This window comes from Sciurus carolinensis, chromosome 2 (assembly GCF_902686445.1).
Source record: "Sciurus carolinensis chromosome 2, mSciCar1.2, whole genome shotgun sequence".
Lineage (NCBI taxonomy): Eukaryota > Metazoa > Chordata > Mammalia > Rodentia > Sciuridae > Sciurus > Sciurus carolinensis.
The window spans coordinates 124,131,536-124,149,467 of record NC_062214.1 but is presented as its reverse complement, the minus strand read 5'-3'; the positions used below and the strand labels follow the sequence as shown (position 1 = coordinate 124,149,467).

The following is a 17,932-nucleotide window of genomic DNA, read 5'->3' as shown; positions in this document are numbered from 1 at the left end:
ACACAAGACCCTGGGTTTAATCCTAGCACCAGGGAGGAAAAAATGTACACGTGGCACACAGTACGAGCAATTAGGCCTTCCACACTCATGAAATTTAGATCTTAAGCCCTAGCAATTCAAATAAGAGCACAACTATGAAGTTATTTCTTCTTTCTCATATGCCATTATTAAATTTATATTACATATTAAAGTTTCAAATAAAGTGACAGGTCATCTTCCTTAGTGGCAGAGAGTTTGTCTAGCATACATGAGGCCCTAGGTTCAATTCCCAGCATAAAAAAAAAAAAAATCACAAATATTGTTTCATTAGGATGATAAACCACTTTTAATTCTTTGCTTACAAATATTGTACAATTCACCTTGAGTCATTTAATCACAAGTACTTACTTGAATGATTATTATGTGTTTAGAGCTGTCCTTGGCAATTGGGGAGGACAGTGGTAAATAAGGACAGCTTACTAATATCAAGCGTATAATCTATGAGAAAAGAGAAACAATTCATAAGTAATGACCAGAAGAATAAAGGATAACAACACATGCTATGAGGAAAAGAAAATAAGAGCCAGGCACAGTGGGCACACACCTATAATTCCAGTGGCTCTGGAGACCCGAGGCAGGAGGACCATGAGTTACGCCAGCCTCAGGAATTTATGGAGGCCCTAAGCAACTTGGTGAGACTCTGTCTCTAAATAAAATACAAAAAAATGGACTGGGATTGGTTCAGTTGGTTAAGTCCCCCTAAGTTCAATCCCTAGTACCAAACACAAAGTGAAAGAATAAAGAAAGAAAGAAAAGAAAGAAAGAAAGAAAGAAAGAAAGAAAGAAAGAAAAAAAGAAGGATGTACCAGACAAAGGAAGAGAAAGAAGAGAAAGAAATGAAAGAAAGAAAGAAAGAAAGAAAGAAAGAAAGAAAGAAAGATGTGAGTGTACCAGGAGTACTTTCAGCAACGAAAAAACTGAAAAATACATATTTTAGAGTTTATTGAGTTATAACTCATATTTCAGCCAAAAGGTAAGACCATAATCATCAGGGTCCACTCATGTTTTGCTCCCAGTGCTAGGAATTAAACCCAGGGCCTCATCCTGAGACAGGGACTCACTAACTTACCCAGGCTCGCCTCAAACTTGGGATCCTCCTGCCTCAGTCACACCGCAAGTAGCCTGTGATTACAGGAATGTGCCACTGTGCCCAGCCTTCTGTGGTTCTCTTGACTATGTCCCCTAAATCTTGTAGTCAAATGACTCTAGAACTTTTATACTCCGTATATGCATAGAATATCTCCCAGAGACTCTTTTTTATAACAGCAGAGAAACATTCTTGTCACAGGATAAGGCATTGGCCATGATAGAATTATCCCATGATGTCTGGGATTTTGTTTTAGTCAGCTTTTTCATCACTATAACTAAAAGACCTGAAAAAGCCAAGTATGGTGGTGTGGTGCACACCTGTAATTCCAGCAATTCGGGAGACTAAGGCAGGAGGATCGCAAGTTCGAGGCCAGCCTGGCAACTTAGCAAGGAGGCCCTAAGCAAGTAAGCGAGACACTGACTCAAAATAAAAAAATAAGGGCTGGGGCTGTAGCTCAATGGTAGAGTCCCTGGGTTCACCCCCCAGTACTACTACTACTAATAATAATAATAATAATACCCTGATAAGAACAACATACAGGAAGAAAAGTTTATTTTGGCTCACAGTTTCAGAGGTCTGTTTATAGATGGGCAACTTCATAGCTCTAAGTTGAGGCAGAACGTCATAATAGAAGGGTATGGACGGGGAAAGCAGCTCAGAATATGGCAATCAGGAAGCGAGAAAGCTCCACTCACCAAGGACAAAAAATAAACCACAAAGGCATGCCCGGCATGACCAGCCTCCTCAGCCACACCCTACCCGCCTACAGTTACCAACCAGTTAATCCCCATCAGTTGATTAACACATTGATTAGGTAACACTAATCATTTTACCTATGAAAATCCTTGCATTATCTCACACATGAGCTTTTGGAGGACACCACATATCTAAACCATAACAGATTCTTTTTAAAATAATCCAACAAACATAAGTAGATGCTTATGACCCATTATAACACATTATCAGATGGGGGGCGTGGGGTAGAGTGTAGGAACTCAATATTTATAACAGTTTGAACAGAAATGCAGGCAACAACCTGGGACTTGTAATTGGCATCTGAAATGCAACAGCTTAGGTGGGACTGAGCCCGATGGCCTGAACAATCTGATGAAAACTCCAGTTAGATATCAGAATTGAACTGAGAAACATGAAGAATTGTTCCACATGGAAAATCCACACACTTGGTGGATTTTCTTGAAAAAGTAATGAAGTATCTCCCTTGCCTGGAATCCCTCTCTTGCTTTAAATCTCTTGCTCCAGGAAGAACTCAGTCCTTTTAAGTGCTCACCTGAATAGTTTAGGTCCATGGAGGATTATCTTCCTATTTTTTTTTTTTTTTGGGGGGGTACTGGGGATTGAACCCAGGCCTTGTGCTTGCGAGGCAAGCACTCTACCAACTGAGCTATCTCCCCAGCCCCGCTATTTTAAGATCAAGTCATTTAGAACCTTATTACATCAGCACCCAGAAGAAATTTTTTAATTATTTAGAGAATACTTTATTAGCTTCTGTAATCAAACCCATGTAGATAAGACCTTACATATTTAATACAGTTCACTACCCCTGTACAAATGGGAAAAAATTAAGTTTAACATTTCTAGACCAATATGACTGTTAACTTCTGTACAATGCCAACTCAACACGGTAAACTGGGATACTTTTTCCGAAGTTGACAGCACAGCTAAAGTTTCCAAAAATTCAAATTATATGTGTGTGTGTGTTCAAAGTATTAAATTCAAATTATATATACATATATATATTTATATTTACATTAAAAAGACCATAGCAGTATGGTATGCATCAATAGCAGCTACAGATTTTCCAGGTTCTGCTGTCATCTGAACAAAATTATGGAGACATCCAGCATACTCCATTAAAAATACGGGGGGGGGGGGGGGGGGGGAACAAAACAAAACAAGAAAACAGTGGGGGCCAGGGTTGTAGCCCAGTGGTAAAGCATTTACCTAGCATGTGTGAGGCACTGGGTTCAATTCTTGGCACCACATATAAGTAAATAAAATACAGGCCCATCAACAACTAAAAAAATAAATAAAAAGAAAACAGTAAAGTTCTGTTACTGTTGTGATACCTGCCACCATTTTTTTTATTAACTTCTTAATCAACACCTGAAAATAAAACATTCCAGAGTAACAGCATTAAAAATAGCCCTGGGGGTTGGGGCTGTAACTCAGTGGCAGAGTATTTTCATAGCATGTGTGAGGCACTGGGTTTGATCCTTAGCACCGCATAACAAAATAAACAAATAAAATAAAGGCATGATGTCCAACTTCAAAAAAATTTTTTTAAATAGTTCTGACTACAGCACAGTCACTACTACGTATCAGAAGGATTTTTTTTTTTTTTTTTTGCCGTACTGGGGATCGAACTCAGGGCCTTGTGCTTTCGAGGCAAGGGACTCTACCAGCTGAGCTATCTCCCCAGCCCCAGAAGGAATTTTGATTGTGCTTTATTAAGTAACTGGGAGAACTGGGTGCATTGGTGCATGCCAATAATCCCAGCAACTGGTGAGGCTGAGGCAGAAGTATCTCAAGTTGGCCTCCAGCTTCCACGACTTGGTGAGACCTGGTCTTTTTTTTTTTTTTTTTTTTTTTTTTTTGTGGTGCTGGGGATCAAACCCAGGGCTTTGTGCTTGCAAGGCAAGCACTCTACCAACTGAGCTATCTCCCCAGCCCACGAGACCTGGTCTTAAAACAAAAAATAAAAAGGGTTGGGAATGTAGTTCAGTGGTAAAGCACCCTTGGCTTCAATGCCCAGTACCAAAAATGTTAATAATCTCCCCTATCATCTCCGAACCATGTTAAAAGCTTGTCATAGCCTTCCTTAACTTTCTCTGTGCTTCTAGAAGCATACAGAAATACCCACAGGAATAGTATTTTCTTTCCCTTCTAAATAGTTGATCAGATCATATATGTTATTCTAAAATTTGCTTTCCCGCCTTTCCCTCATCCCAACATATAGTGTGCATTCCTTCAAGGTCAATGCATATGGATCTAACTCATTTTTTCCTAATAGCCATATAATACTTCTTAGAATGGATTTTCACAATTTATTGATCATTCATCTGTGGACAGACAGTTTTCAGTTTTCACTATAATAGAAAGGATAGAAAGATATCTCTAGTTATGTATCCTATAGATAAAAGTATCCTGTCCAGATAGCTACTGATATCTATATCTATTTTAATAGATAGGTAGATAAAGTCTATTGGTTCTGTTTCTATGGAGAACTCTAATATAGTTCCTAAACTTTCATTTACCAATCTCTTTGGAGAAGCCCTAGTAATCAAAGGACCATACAAGGGGGCTGGAAATATGGTTCACTGAGAACTTGTCTATCATGCAAGGGTTTGATTCCCAATAAACATTCAAATACATACATTTGTAGATAGGAGTACTTTTTAAGAATAAATTTTTAAATTTTTGATTTCTTATATCAAAGAATACATAATTTTAATTTTAGTAGATACTAATATATTACAAAAATTATAGTAATTCAGGCTCCTAATGTATTCACTCTCTAACAATGTATATTTTAATGTGTGTGCAAGTGTGAGGCAGGAAGATCATGAGTCTCAGCAATTTAGCAAGGCCCTAAGTAACTTAGCAAGACCTTGTCTCAAAATAAAAAAAATAAAAAGGGCTGGGGATGTGGCTCAGTATTTAAGTGACCCTGAGTTCAATCACCAGTGCAAAAAAAAAAAAAAAGCAACTACCAGCCATATGTGGTGGTGCATGCCTCTAATTCAAGCAATTTGGGAGGCTGAGGCAGGAGTATCACTCAGAAACTTAGTGAGACCCTATCTCAAAATAAAAAGGATTTTAAAAAGAGGATGGGGGAGATCCAAGATGGCGGACTAGAGGGAGGCTGCATTCTTCATCACTCCATGACTCAGAATTCAAGCAGAGGAAATACTGTTTCTCTGAGAGACAGCCATTACTGCCCACCAGTCTCCAGCAGTTTATCCCCCATTCATCAACCTCAATCGCCCGCATTCTGCCAGCATATCCACCACCTTTTGGGTGCAGACTGCTAGCTGACTGCCACCTATATCCACCATTTGCCCATTTGCCAGCCTCTTGCCTGCCCATTGCACCTCCTTTCACCTACCCATCACTGGACATCCACCCACTGATCCAACACTGTTAGCCTACAGACTTCCCCCAGACTGCCAGCATATTGCCTACTGCTGCCCACTGTTGCATGGAAGTCCACTGTCACAGTACCGCAGGATTGATTACATGCAGCTGCTGCCATCTTGGGACTCCAGCCAGGACCTACAGTTTTGCCGCCACCATCTCAGGACACGGCCACCTTGATCTGGGGACACAGGCCAGGGCATGGAGATATATTGGGGTACCTGCAGGTCTGGTTGCACCTGAGGTCTTTTTGCTGGGTGTGGTAGTGGCTGCCATCTGGCTGCCTCTTTGCAGGGTCACTCCTCTGTGTGAGTGCATCCCTGGTGGTCTCTCTGCAAGTTGAAAGGGTATTGAAATCTTGGAACTGCAGCAAGATGGGTCCTGGGGAAGCTGAAGCCCAAGTCCATCAGACTACAGCTGGGTTTGTGTGGCCCAGTCTCGGTCTGGTAGCCCATGGAAAGCTAGAGATTAGGGGCAGTTCCGTGGTGGGGAGCACAGTTTGAAGAAACTGGATAAAACTGAGCTCTCTCTAGCTCAGTGAGTCCTGAAGTGTGCAGGGACGAAAGGGGCCAGCTACAATGGGTGGGAAGACTGTAAGAGGGTGTGAGGACATCTTGCTATCGGCTCACCCACCCAACTGGTCTGGTACCCACTGGACTGAAGCTAACATCAAATTCAGGCAACCCCACCTATCAATGAAGAAGAGAAACTAAGAAAACTTTTGAAAGGCAATGGAAGCAATCATTCAATTTTCCATTGATACTTTTCTTTTTTTTTCTTTCCACCCTCTCTCTCACACCTCTACCATCTTTGAATCCAAATATTTTTCATGCATCAATTTATTGAGGAATAGGATATCTGAATAGTATATTACAGTTTTTTTGTGTATTCTTATATTTTTACTTTTTTTTAATCTGTATCTATTTTTTCTCTCACCTATCTCTCTCCCTGGATTCTTTTTCTTACTTCTCTCATACTAACAACCAACTTCTATTAATTCCTCCCTCCCTTCCTTATAAACATCACATCTTACACTACTTCTATTCCCTCAAATTGTCCATCATGGGGCTGGGGAGACAGCCCAGTCAGTAGAGTGCTTGCCTTGCAAGCACAGGCCCTGGGTTCAATCCCCAGCACCAAAAAAAAAAAAAAAAAAAAATTATCCATCATTTGAAATGGTAAACCCTTTTAGCAAACTTACTGTTTATATTGTAGACAATAATTGATCACTTCACTTCTGTTTATTTCGACAAAACTATAAACACCTTAAAAGGAACCATTTGATTTAAGGTGCCATATTGTTTGCACTGGGTGCTGTTAACATTGGTCTCCCCCTTAAAGGTGAGATACTGGAAGCCTTCAGGAACATTATAAGACTACAGGATAGAATCTATATTGCCTCAGATTTATACCACTAGATGAGAAGCCACACAAAAGACATTTAAAAACAAGGGAAGAAAGTGCCTCAAACAAACCAAGATGTTCCAACAATAGAATCCATAGGCAACACAGTAGAAGAAATGTCAGAGAAGGAATTTAGAAAATACATAGTTAGATTGATCTTTGAAATAAAGATGGTATCAGAAAGAAAATACGGGAAGTGAAAGACCGCTTCAATAAAGAGGCAGAGATTATAAAAAGGAATCAAGCAGAAATTCTCAAAATGAAGGAAATAATAAACCAAATTAAAAATTCAATGGAAAGTATTGATACCGCCATTAACTGGTGAGAAGTCCTGCTTCCTCAGGTGCTGAAGTATAACGAGGAAAGTGTAGGGTAGAAAGTAAGGAGCTTTATTAAAGAAAAGTAAAAGCAGACTTCTCCCGGGTGGAAGAAGGGAACCCAAAGGCAGAATCCATCAGATCGGGCAAATCTTGTCCTTTTTATAGGTTCTATTCTCCCATTCTTTTCCCCCTTATCTCTTTCCTTCCTGCCTACGGTGACTAGGCCTGGTTTTGCATAAAGCTGATGCTCAGGGGGAGAGTCAAAGTAATTCAGGCAGGTAAGGGCCCAGGGGGCATTAGCATCTCCTTGTCTGTAGTCCCTCATAAGGGCAGGTAAATTTGGTAATCAATGGGATCCGGAGATCCTTGACATTCCATTCTCCCAGGGCAGTCTCCAACTTCCAGAGGCAGATGGCTTTCATGACCCCATTTCCTGGATCTGACCCAATCCCCTATTTCTACACTAACTGCCTGTCCCCAGTTCTGGCTTCAGTATCACCAACAGACTAGACCACTTGGAAGACAGAACCTCAGAAAATGAAGATAAAATATATACTCTTGAAAATAAAGTCAACCACATGGAGAAGATGCTAAGAAACCATGAACAGAACTTCCAAGAAATATGGGATAACATGAAAAGACCAAATTTCAGATTTATCAGACTAGAGGAAGGTGTGGAGATACAAACCAAAGAAATGCATGATCTCTTCAATGACATAATATCAGAAAACTTGTGGGGCTGGGGATATAGCTCAATTGGCAGAGTGCTTGCCTCGCAAGCACAAGACCCTGGGTTCAATCCCCAGCAGCACCAAAAAAAAAAAAAAAAAAAAAGAAAGAAAAGAAAACTTGCCAAATGTAAAGAATGAAATGGAAAATCAACTACAAGAGGCTTACAGTACCCCAACTGTACAAAATTACAGCAGACCCATATCAAGTCACATTATAATGAGAAAGAATAACATACAGAATAAAGATAGAATTTTAAAGGCTGTGAGAGAAAAAAATAAAATACCTAGGGGGGAAACCAATTTGGATTTCATCTGACTTCTCAACCCAGACCCTCAACGCCAGAAGGTACTGGAATAACCCACATTAAGTCCTGAAAGAAAATGGATGCAACTGAGAATTTTATATCCAGCAAAAATAAGCTTCAGATTTTTAAAAATATGTTTAGATGTTGACAGACCTTTATTTTATTCATTTATTTACATGTGTTGCTGAGCATCGAACCAAGTGCCTCACACATACCAGGCAAGCACTCTACCACTGAGCCACAATCCCAGACCTAAGCTTCAGATTTGAAGATGAAATAAATACCTTCCATAATAAACAAAAGTGAAAATAATTCACAATTAGAAAGCCTGCACTACAAAACATTCTCAGCAAAATATTCCATGAGGAGGAAATAAAATAAAAATTTTAAAAAATGAAAAGGGAGGAACTACACTAAAGGAAAGGTCAATAGAAACTAAGGTCAAAGAAGAAACTAAGTCAAGTTAAAAACTAAAATGACTGTGAATACAAATCATATGCCAATAATAACCCTGAATGTTAATGTAATGTTAATGGTCTAAACTCATTAATCAAAAGACATAGACTGGCAGATTGGATTTTTTAGAAAGACCCAACAGGGCTGGGTCTGTGGCTCAGTGGTAGAGCACTTGCCTCGCGTATGTGAGACACTGGGTTTGATCCTCAGCACCACATAAAATGAATTTTAAAAATAAAGGTATTGTGTTCATCTATAACTAAAAAAAAAAATTTTTAAACACCCAACAGGGCTGAGGAGATAGCTCAGTTGGTAGAGTGCTCACCTCACAAGCACAGGGCCCTGGGTTCGATCCCCCAACAATATGCTATCTTCAAGAGACTCACCTCCTAGAAAAAGACATCCACAGACTGAAAGTGAAACGTTGGGGAAAAAAACATATCACTCATAAGGACTGCGAAAACAAGGAGGGGTTTCCATCCTCATATCAGACAAAGTGGACTCCAAACTAAAATTAGTCAGAAAGGACAAAGAAGGACATTTCATACTGCTGAAGGGAATCATACACTGACAAGACATAGCAATCATAAATATCTATGCCCCAAACCCTTCTCAATTTCAAAAATCAAATAGACCACAGCACAATAATACTGGGTGACTTTAACACAACTCTCTCACCACTGGATACATCTTCCAAACAAAAACTAAACAAAGAAATTATAGAATTAAATAATACAATCAACAAGTTAGACTTAATGAACATATATAGAGTATTTCATCCTTCATTGAGGGAATACACTTTCTTCTCAGCAGCACATGGATCCTTCTCTTTAGACCATATGTTATGCCACAAAGCAACTCTCAGCAAATACAAAAATAAAATAAAATAAAATAGAAACACTACCCTGCATTCTATCAGAGCATAACAGAACGAAACTAAAAATCAAGGATAAAATAAAAAATAGAAGCTACTCCAACAACTGGAGACTAAATAGCATACTACTGAATGATGAATGGATAAAAGAAGAAATTAGGGAGGAAATAAAAAAAATTCTTAGCGGTAATGAGAACACTGATACAACATATCAAAATCTCTGGGACACTATGAAGGCAGTGCTAAGAGGTAAGTTCATTACATTGAGCTCATACATTAAAAGAATAAAAAATAAAAAGTCAACAAATAAATGACTTAACATTACATCTCAAAGCCCTAGAAAGGAAGAACAAATCACCACCAAAAGCAGCAAAAGACAGGAAATAATTAAAATCAGAGCTAAAATCAATGAAATTGAAGCAAAAGAAACAATTGAAATATTGACAAAACAAAAAGTTGGTTCTTTGAAAAAATAAATAAAATTGATAAACCCTTAGCCACACTAACAAGAAGAAGAGAAAACTCACATTACTAAAATTCGTGATGAAAAGGAAATATCACAACAGACACTGATGAATACAGAAGATAATTAGAAACTATTTTGAAAGTTTATATGCAAATAAAATAAAATATCTCGAAGACATCAACAAATTTCTAGAGACATATGATCTACCCAAACTGAAGCAGAAGGACATACACAGTTTAAACAGATCAATTTCAAACAATGAAATAGAAGACACCATGAAAGCTACCAACCAAGAAAAACCTAGGACCAGACAGATCTAAGCTGAGTTCTACAAGACCTTCAAAGAAGAATTAACACCAATAATCCTCAAATTATTCCATGAAAGAGGAAAAGGAGGGAACCCTTCCAAACTCATTCTATTAAGCTAGTATCACCCTGATACCAAAATCAAACAAAACACATCAAGGAAAGAAAACCTCAGACCAATATCCCTCATGAACATAGATACAAAAATTCTCAATAAATTCTGGCAAATTGCATACAAAAACATATTTAAAAAATAGTACACCATGATCAAGTGGGGTTCATCTCTGGTATGCAAGGTTGGTTCAACATATGGAAATCAATAAACGTAATTCACCACATCAATAGACTTAAAGACAAGAATCATATGATTATCTCAATAGACACAGAAAAAGCATTTGACAAAATATAGCACTCCTTCATGTTCAAAACACTAGAAAAACTAGGAATAGTAGGAACATACCCAACATTGTAAAAGTTATCTATGCTAAGCCCACGGCCAACATCATTCTAAATACTGGCACCAAAATAGGACATGCAGACCTATGGTACAAAATAGAAGACAGAGACAAACCACAAAAATCTGGTTAGACAATGGTGCCAAAAACATACACTGGAGAAAAGATCGCCTCTTCAACAAATGGTGCTGGGAAAAATGGAAATCCACATGTAACAAAATAAAATTAGACCTCTGTCTCTTACCCTGCACAAAAATCAACTCACAGTAGATAGAAGATTTAGGCACCAGAACAGAGAACTTGTGCCTAACAGAAGAAAAAATAGGCCCAAATCTTCATCAAGTCAGCTACAAGAAGTAAAATTAAGAATCGATAAATGGGATAGATTCAAACTAAAAAGTTTTTTTCTCAGCACAGGAAACAATCAATAATGTGAAAAGAGAGCCTACAGAATGGGAAAAAATCTTTTCCACACACACTTCAGACAGAGCACTCATCTCCAAAGTTTATAAAGAACTTTAAAAACTTTATACGCAAAATACAAAGAACCCAATCAATAAATGGGCTAAGGAAATGGGCAGACATTTCACAGAAGAAGATATACAGGTGATCAACAAATATATGAAAAAGTGCTCATCATCCTTAGTAATTAGAAATGCAAATTAAACCACCCTAAGATTTCATCTAACTCCAATTAGAATGGCTATTATCAAGAACACAAGCAATAATAAGTGTTGGCGTGGATGTGGGGGAAAAGGCACACTCACTCATTGGTGTTGGAGTTGCAAATTGGTGCAGCCACTCTGGAAAGCAGTATGGAGATTCCTCAGAAAATTTGGAATGGACCCACTATTTGACCCAGCTATCCCACTCCTCCATTTATACCCAAAGGACTTAAAATCAGCATACTACAGTGATGCAACCACGTCAATGTTCATAGCAGCTCAATTCACAATAGGTAGATTGTGGAACCAACCTAGATGCCCTTCAATTGACAAATGGATAAGAAACTGTGGTATATATACACAATGGAATATTACTCAGCCATAAAGAAGAATAAAATTATGGCATTTGCTGGTAAATGGATGAAGTTGGAAACTATCATGCTAAATGAAATAGGCCAAGCCCAAAAGACCAAAGGCCGAATGTCTTCTCTGATCAGTAGATGCTGATCCATAGAGGGGGATGGGTAGGGAAGAATGAAGGAACTTTGGATTATGCAGAGGGGAATAAGGAAAGAGGCAGGACAGTGGGGATGGGGAAAAAATCTTCAATAAAAAAATTAATTAAATAAAAGAGCCTGGGGATTAGCTCAGTGGTAAAATGTACCTGGGTTCAATCCCCAGGAGGAGAGGAGAGGAGAGGAGAGGAGCAACTGACACTTAAAGGACAAAAGAAAGTGAGCCAAACCAACAGCAAAATCTGTCTTTCTTAGCCTAAAACTTGAAAGTGAACTCATATATCCTGTGTATTATTTAATTCTAGTTGTCAACTTGACTGGGTGATGGGTCTACCCAGATAGCTATAAAGCATTACAACTGAATGTGTCTATAAAAGTGTTTCCAGGAGAGATTTGTCAAGAAAAAAAAAAAAAGAATTCTGATGCCAATTAGAAGCAGCGGACTGAGTAAGGAAAATCTGCCCTCACCTAATTTGGGAATGTACCATTCAAATAGTCGAAGATCCAAGGACTGGGGAGATAGCTCAGTTGGTAGAATGCTTGCCTTGCAAGTACGGGTCCCTGGGTTTGATCCCCAGCACTGCAAAATAAAATATTAATAGTTGAAGAAAACAGTCTCAGTCTCCTTCTCTCTCTGAAATGGTACATGTGTGAGGCACTGGGTTCAATTCTCAGCACCACATTAAAAATGAATAAATGAAATAAAGGTGTTGTGCCTATCTACAACTAATAAAAATTTAAAAAAGAAAGGATTTGATTCTAAAAGCTGAAAACTTTTGGAGGAGATACAATACAGAGTAGACAGTGTATCAAACATCCTCCCTCCTCTCCTCCCTTTCCTGTCCCTTCCAGGATAGGGAAATGTTCTCAGAAATGTTTCTGGCACAATGAGGATGCTCAATATTGTAATAGTTATTTTTTTCCTTATCCTTTTGGACAGAGCTTAAGTATCTCATGATGACAGGTGGAACGAAATGAATTAGACAATCTGCTTTTGTAAACTTTATGGTAATTTTACCCTCTGGGTGACTTCCTTGTTCTCTTTAGTAATCATGTTGATCAGTAGGGTGATGCCCCTGCAGGTAATTGCTCACTAGTAGCTGCACAAATATTCACAGCCCTGAAGAAAACAGGCTATATCAAAGAGACGAGGGAGCAAATATATTTTGCTTTGTAAGATAGCAAAGACTGCTCTCTAGAGGGAAACCAAGTACTGTCTACTCTAGTTTTACACTGAATTTGTGGCAACAAGATATTCATATAGGAAACATTATGGAGTTCGGAGCTATGACTAGATTTTGTGGGGCTGGGGGTGGAGCTTAGTGATACAGCATGTGCTAAGCATGGGTGATACCCTGGATTTGATCCTCAGCACCAAACAAAAAAACAAAAAAACAAACAAAATTTAGACTTCAGCCAGGCACAGTGGTACACACCTGTAATACCAGCACTTGGGGGACTGCAGCTAGAGAATCACAAGTTCAAAGCCAGCCTCAGCAATTTAGTGAGACCCTAAACAACTTAGCAAGATCCTGTCTCAAAACAAAATTTAAAAAATTTTTAAAAGACTGGGGCTGTAGCTCAGTAGTAAAGAGCCCCTGAGTTCAATCCCCAGTATTAAAAAAAAAAAAAAAAAAAAAACTAGACTTCATGTTCCCATATTTGGATTGGATGCAAAAATAAATAAATAAATGGCATCAATATAAAAATTATATTTAAATCTTGAAACAATGGACAGTGAGAAAGAACAACTGCTAAATGCATCTCAGTCAAACACTTTGCTGGGAGTGCCTCCTGAATGTTACATCTTTTCATCCTTTTCCTATTGCAGCAACTTAATAGCCTGCATTGCAGGTTTTCTCATGAATTAGGGTTTCTCTCCGTGGTAATTTTGCATTTCTACCACGAGGTGACGATGTCCCACTGCCTTTTGTCAAAGAGCAGACAGGTTCTCAAGAAATTGGGAAATTAGGAAGGGATTGGGTTATTCTGTTCTACTAGTTATACACATAAGCACTTGCCTTCATGCTCAGAAGTGAAAAGAATTTGGAGGGTGAGCTTAAGAGGTCAGCCAGTGGCTGCCTCTTCTCCCTTTTTGTTTTTTTTTTAGTGGCTTGGTTTCCATGGGAATCAGTGTTTGTGTAGCAACTCTGAATCCATTTTCTGCCCCTCCAGGCTTGGGGCTGAGCCCAGAGACAAGCTGTGAGGAACAGGAGTTGTAATGGGTGGGAAGAGGGAGAGAATTGGTAACTTTGGAGAGCAAGAGTTGCCTACAGTTACAGGAGTGGTGGGGTGGAGTGCACAGAGAAATGTGAAAGGCAGTCAATGCTTTTTAGCTCAAATAAGATTTGGGAGATTGAAATTTTTCAATCAAATTAAAAATCTCTTCAATCAAAGGTATTCTGCCCTCTCCCCACAGATCTCTTCAGGACAGCTCTGAGCCCTACACTACCAGATTCTCTCTATACATTTTCCAGAAACATCAAAAGATAGGTCAGAGGAGCGGGGGAGATAGCTCAGTCGGTAGAGTGGTTGCCTTGTAAGCACAAGGCCCTGGGTTAGATCCCCAGCACCAAAAAAAAAAAAAAAAGATAGGTCAGAACCTACCTGGGTTCTCTTGATGTGTCCTCCTGCTTTAAAAGCCCTTTGGAAGCAAGAGAAGAGAGTTCTAAGAATCTACACCATATTCCCCAGACATGGCATAGTACCCAGCATTCAGTGAGCTCTCAATAAAATGTTGAATAAACAAGTGAGAAATAAGATGACCTTGACTAACCTTACTTTCTTTGAATTTAAGATAAAACAAACTCAGGTCAAAGAACTTTTTTTTTTTTCATTACTAAAATCTTGAGGGCTCAGTGACACATGCCTGTAATCCCAGTGGCTCAGGAGGCTGAGATAGGAGGATCATGAGTTCAAAGATAGCCTCAGCAAAAGTGAGGTGCTAAACAACTCAGTGAGACCCTATCTCTAAATAAAATACAAAAAAATGGGCTGGGGATGTGGCTCAATGGTTGAATGCCCCTGATTTCAATCCCTAGTACCCGCCCCACAAAAAAAAGAAAATCTTGAGGATGTGAATGTCTTCATTCACATATTAATTCATTCAAATATTGATTAGGGAATTTTATTGTTGTTCTGCTTAAATCAGATGTTTTTCATATTTCATTACTAACAGGCCCCATTTCTAAGAGCATTTGCATTTCAGTTTGGGCCCATATTCTGCATCCATTCACAAATAGCAAATAATCTACAAATGAACTTTGAGATAGAATCAAGTTTCCTCTCTTACCAACCAGTCCTACCTTTCTCCTCACTTTCTCTTCCATTATCCTGTTTAATTATCACTCTGTAATTATCTAATTTCTTTGCTTGCATTTGTATTTCACCTCCTGCAGATGACTGATGACAAGCTCCTTTCTGCCTTGCTTCCTAAGCCTTCTCTAAATTTTATAGTCTAAATGTCCAAATTTTAATAGCAGATACCTCATGAGATTTTTATAAAAGAAAATGTTAAGTGAAGAGCCTCATGTAGAATTTTTCCAAAGAAGCAGCCCATGAACAGTGACTATTAACTTTACCTGCTTATCTGTTTCAGCTCCGTTACCAGATTAATGCTTCTTCAAGAGGGATCTGCTTTTATTCTCTTTGCATGTGACATCTAGTATGGTGCCTTTGTATACAGTAACTAATCGTATTCATTTGCTCAGTGAAAAGATGGGTGGGTGGATGGATGGATACTTTACTGCAAATGAATATGATTCCACTCCATCCAGAAATGTCTGGAACATGTTCCCTCCAGTCCATTTCTTAGGTCAGTCATTCATCATCTACTGCCTGGATTTTGGATTTCCAAAATCATTTTTTTCCATTATTTGTCTTCCCTATTTATTTATTTTTTCATTTTCAGTACTGGGAATCGAACACTGGACCTTGCCCATTCTGGGCAAGCACTGTTCCCACTGAGCTACATCCCCAGTCCCCCCTCTTTTTTTTTATTTTTTTTTTATTTTATATTTTTGTTTTAGTTGTAGGTGGACACAATACCTTTATTTTATCATTATGTGGTGCTGAGGATCGAACCCAGGGCCTCACACATACTAAGCGAGCCCTCTACCACTGAGCCACAAACCCAGCTCCCCCCTCTTTTTTTCCAATATGGTGGGAGAGAATTGAACCAGGGGTGCTTAGCCACTGAACCACATTCCCAGTTCTTTTTTACTTTTTATTTTGAAACTGGACTTAAACTTGCAACCCTCCTGCCTCAGACTCCCAAATTTCTGGGTTTATAGGCATGTTCCATGGAGAATAGTCCCCTTTTGTTTTTATCATTTTTATTTAAGACAGGGTCTTACAATGTTCTTTGCTCAGATTGGCTGGTTGGCCTCTAACTTGTGATCTATCTGCCTCAACCTCCTGAATAGCTGGGATTATAGGTGTATGCCATCATTCCCAGTTGTCTTCCCAATTCTAATCCATTTTCCACACTTTCAGTAGTTGAACTTTTAAAATACAACTTTGATTAAAACTCCTGATGGCTCCTTGTCAAGTTCAAACTTCGTGTGGGGCAGGTGGTATGTGCTGGAGATAATACCCTAGAATTCTCATGCATGATTCATGCATTCTGTCACTGAGAGGTACCCCCAAACCCCTCTCTCTCTTTTACCTTTTTTTTTTTGGGGGGGGGGCATTGTTTACCAGGGATTGAACTCAGAGCACTCAACCACTGAGCCACATCCCCAGTCCTATTTTGTATTTTATTTAGAGACAGGGTCTCACTGAGTTGCTTAGTGCCTCGCTTTTGCTGAGGCTGACTGAACTCTCGATCCTCCTGCCTCAGCCTCTTAAACTGTTGAGATTATAGGAGTGCACCACCGTGCCCTGTTCTTATTTTTTGAGAACAGATCCAGCTAAGTTGCCCAAGCTGGCCTTGAACTTGCAATCCTCTTCCCTCAGCCTCCTAAGTAGTAAAATTACAGATTCGTGCCACAGAATCCAGCTTCAATGTTTTGTTTCATTTTGTTTTGTTGGTACTGAGGATTGAACCCAGGGGTGCTTTACCACCAATCTATATCTCCAGCCCTTTTTTGTTTTGTTTTTTATCTTGACACAAGGTCTCAGCCTCTTGAGTTGCAGGTTGTGCACCGTAGCACCCACCAAAAATCTTAATGTAGCATAAATGTTCTTTCACAATTTAGCTCCAACCTTCCTTTCAAACTTTCTTTCCCTACTCATTTCTACATTTTAGTCAGACAGAAATCTTTGCTCTCTATGATTTCATACATGCAGTTTCCTTGGCCTAGAATGTCTTAACCTTTTTCTTCATTCCTCTAAATCATATCATTACCTACAACACACGCACACACACACACATACACAAAGTTATATCATGAATCACATTCATCTCACATGTGGCCTCCTCTCTGAAAATTCTTCCTAAATTCAAGCAGATAGCGTCAATTCTCCCTTCTTCCCAGGAAACTTTATGCATACCTCTATGACAGCTCTTCACATTGTGTTATGTTCATTTGTTCAACATTGCTCCTCATCTCAGTGACAGACAGAGCCCTTGTCTTATTTGCCTTTGTAATCCTAGCCTCCCAATTCTCTTGTCCTCTTTTACCATGAACATGGATATGATTCTATGTTGAAAGGTACCTACTGTTTTATTCTACCTAGCCCACTAAATACAGGCCCAGTGAGTAAAATATGAAATGCATTTGATAAATGTTGAATATGAAACTAACTGGAGGATGGAGCTAGGTGCTTATGTCCCAAGAGAAAGGATTTCTCTGGTCTGGGCTTGGAGTTAAATCCTAAGGTGATTCTGCCATCTGGAGATACAGAATCATGAACCTTTAAGCTGATTTGATTTCTGACTGAACTTATTTTTGGAGGTCACAGAGATCAGCAAGCCTGAGAGGGCTGCTGGTGGACTTTAATACTTAAATTCAATTTAATACAAGTTGGAATTTTTAATATGCAACTTAAACTGTAGTTGCCATCTGCAAAAGAGAGAAACAAGCTGGGTGATGTACAGCACACCTGTAATCCCACTACTCAGGAGGCTGATGCAAGATAACCACAAATTCAGGGCCATCCTGGACAATTGCAAGACCCTGTCTCAAAAATAAAATTAGGGGGCTGGGGA

General features: G+C 39.0%; 1 non-coding gene across 1 annotated transcript; it reads right to left on the bottom strand.

The window, feature by feature from the left end:
- Positions 1-2,467: 2,467 nt before the first annotated feature.
- Trnaa-cgc (transfer RNA alanine (anticodon CGC)) lies at positions 2,468-2,541 on the bottom strand. Its single transcript has one exon. It is a non-coding gene; the product is annotated as a tRNA-Ala (tRNA).
- Positions 2,542-17,932: the final 15,391 nt, after the last annotated feature.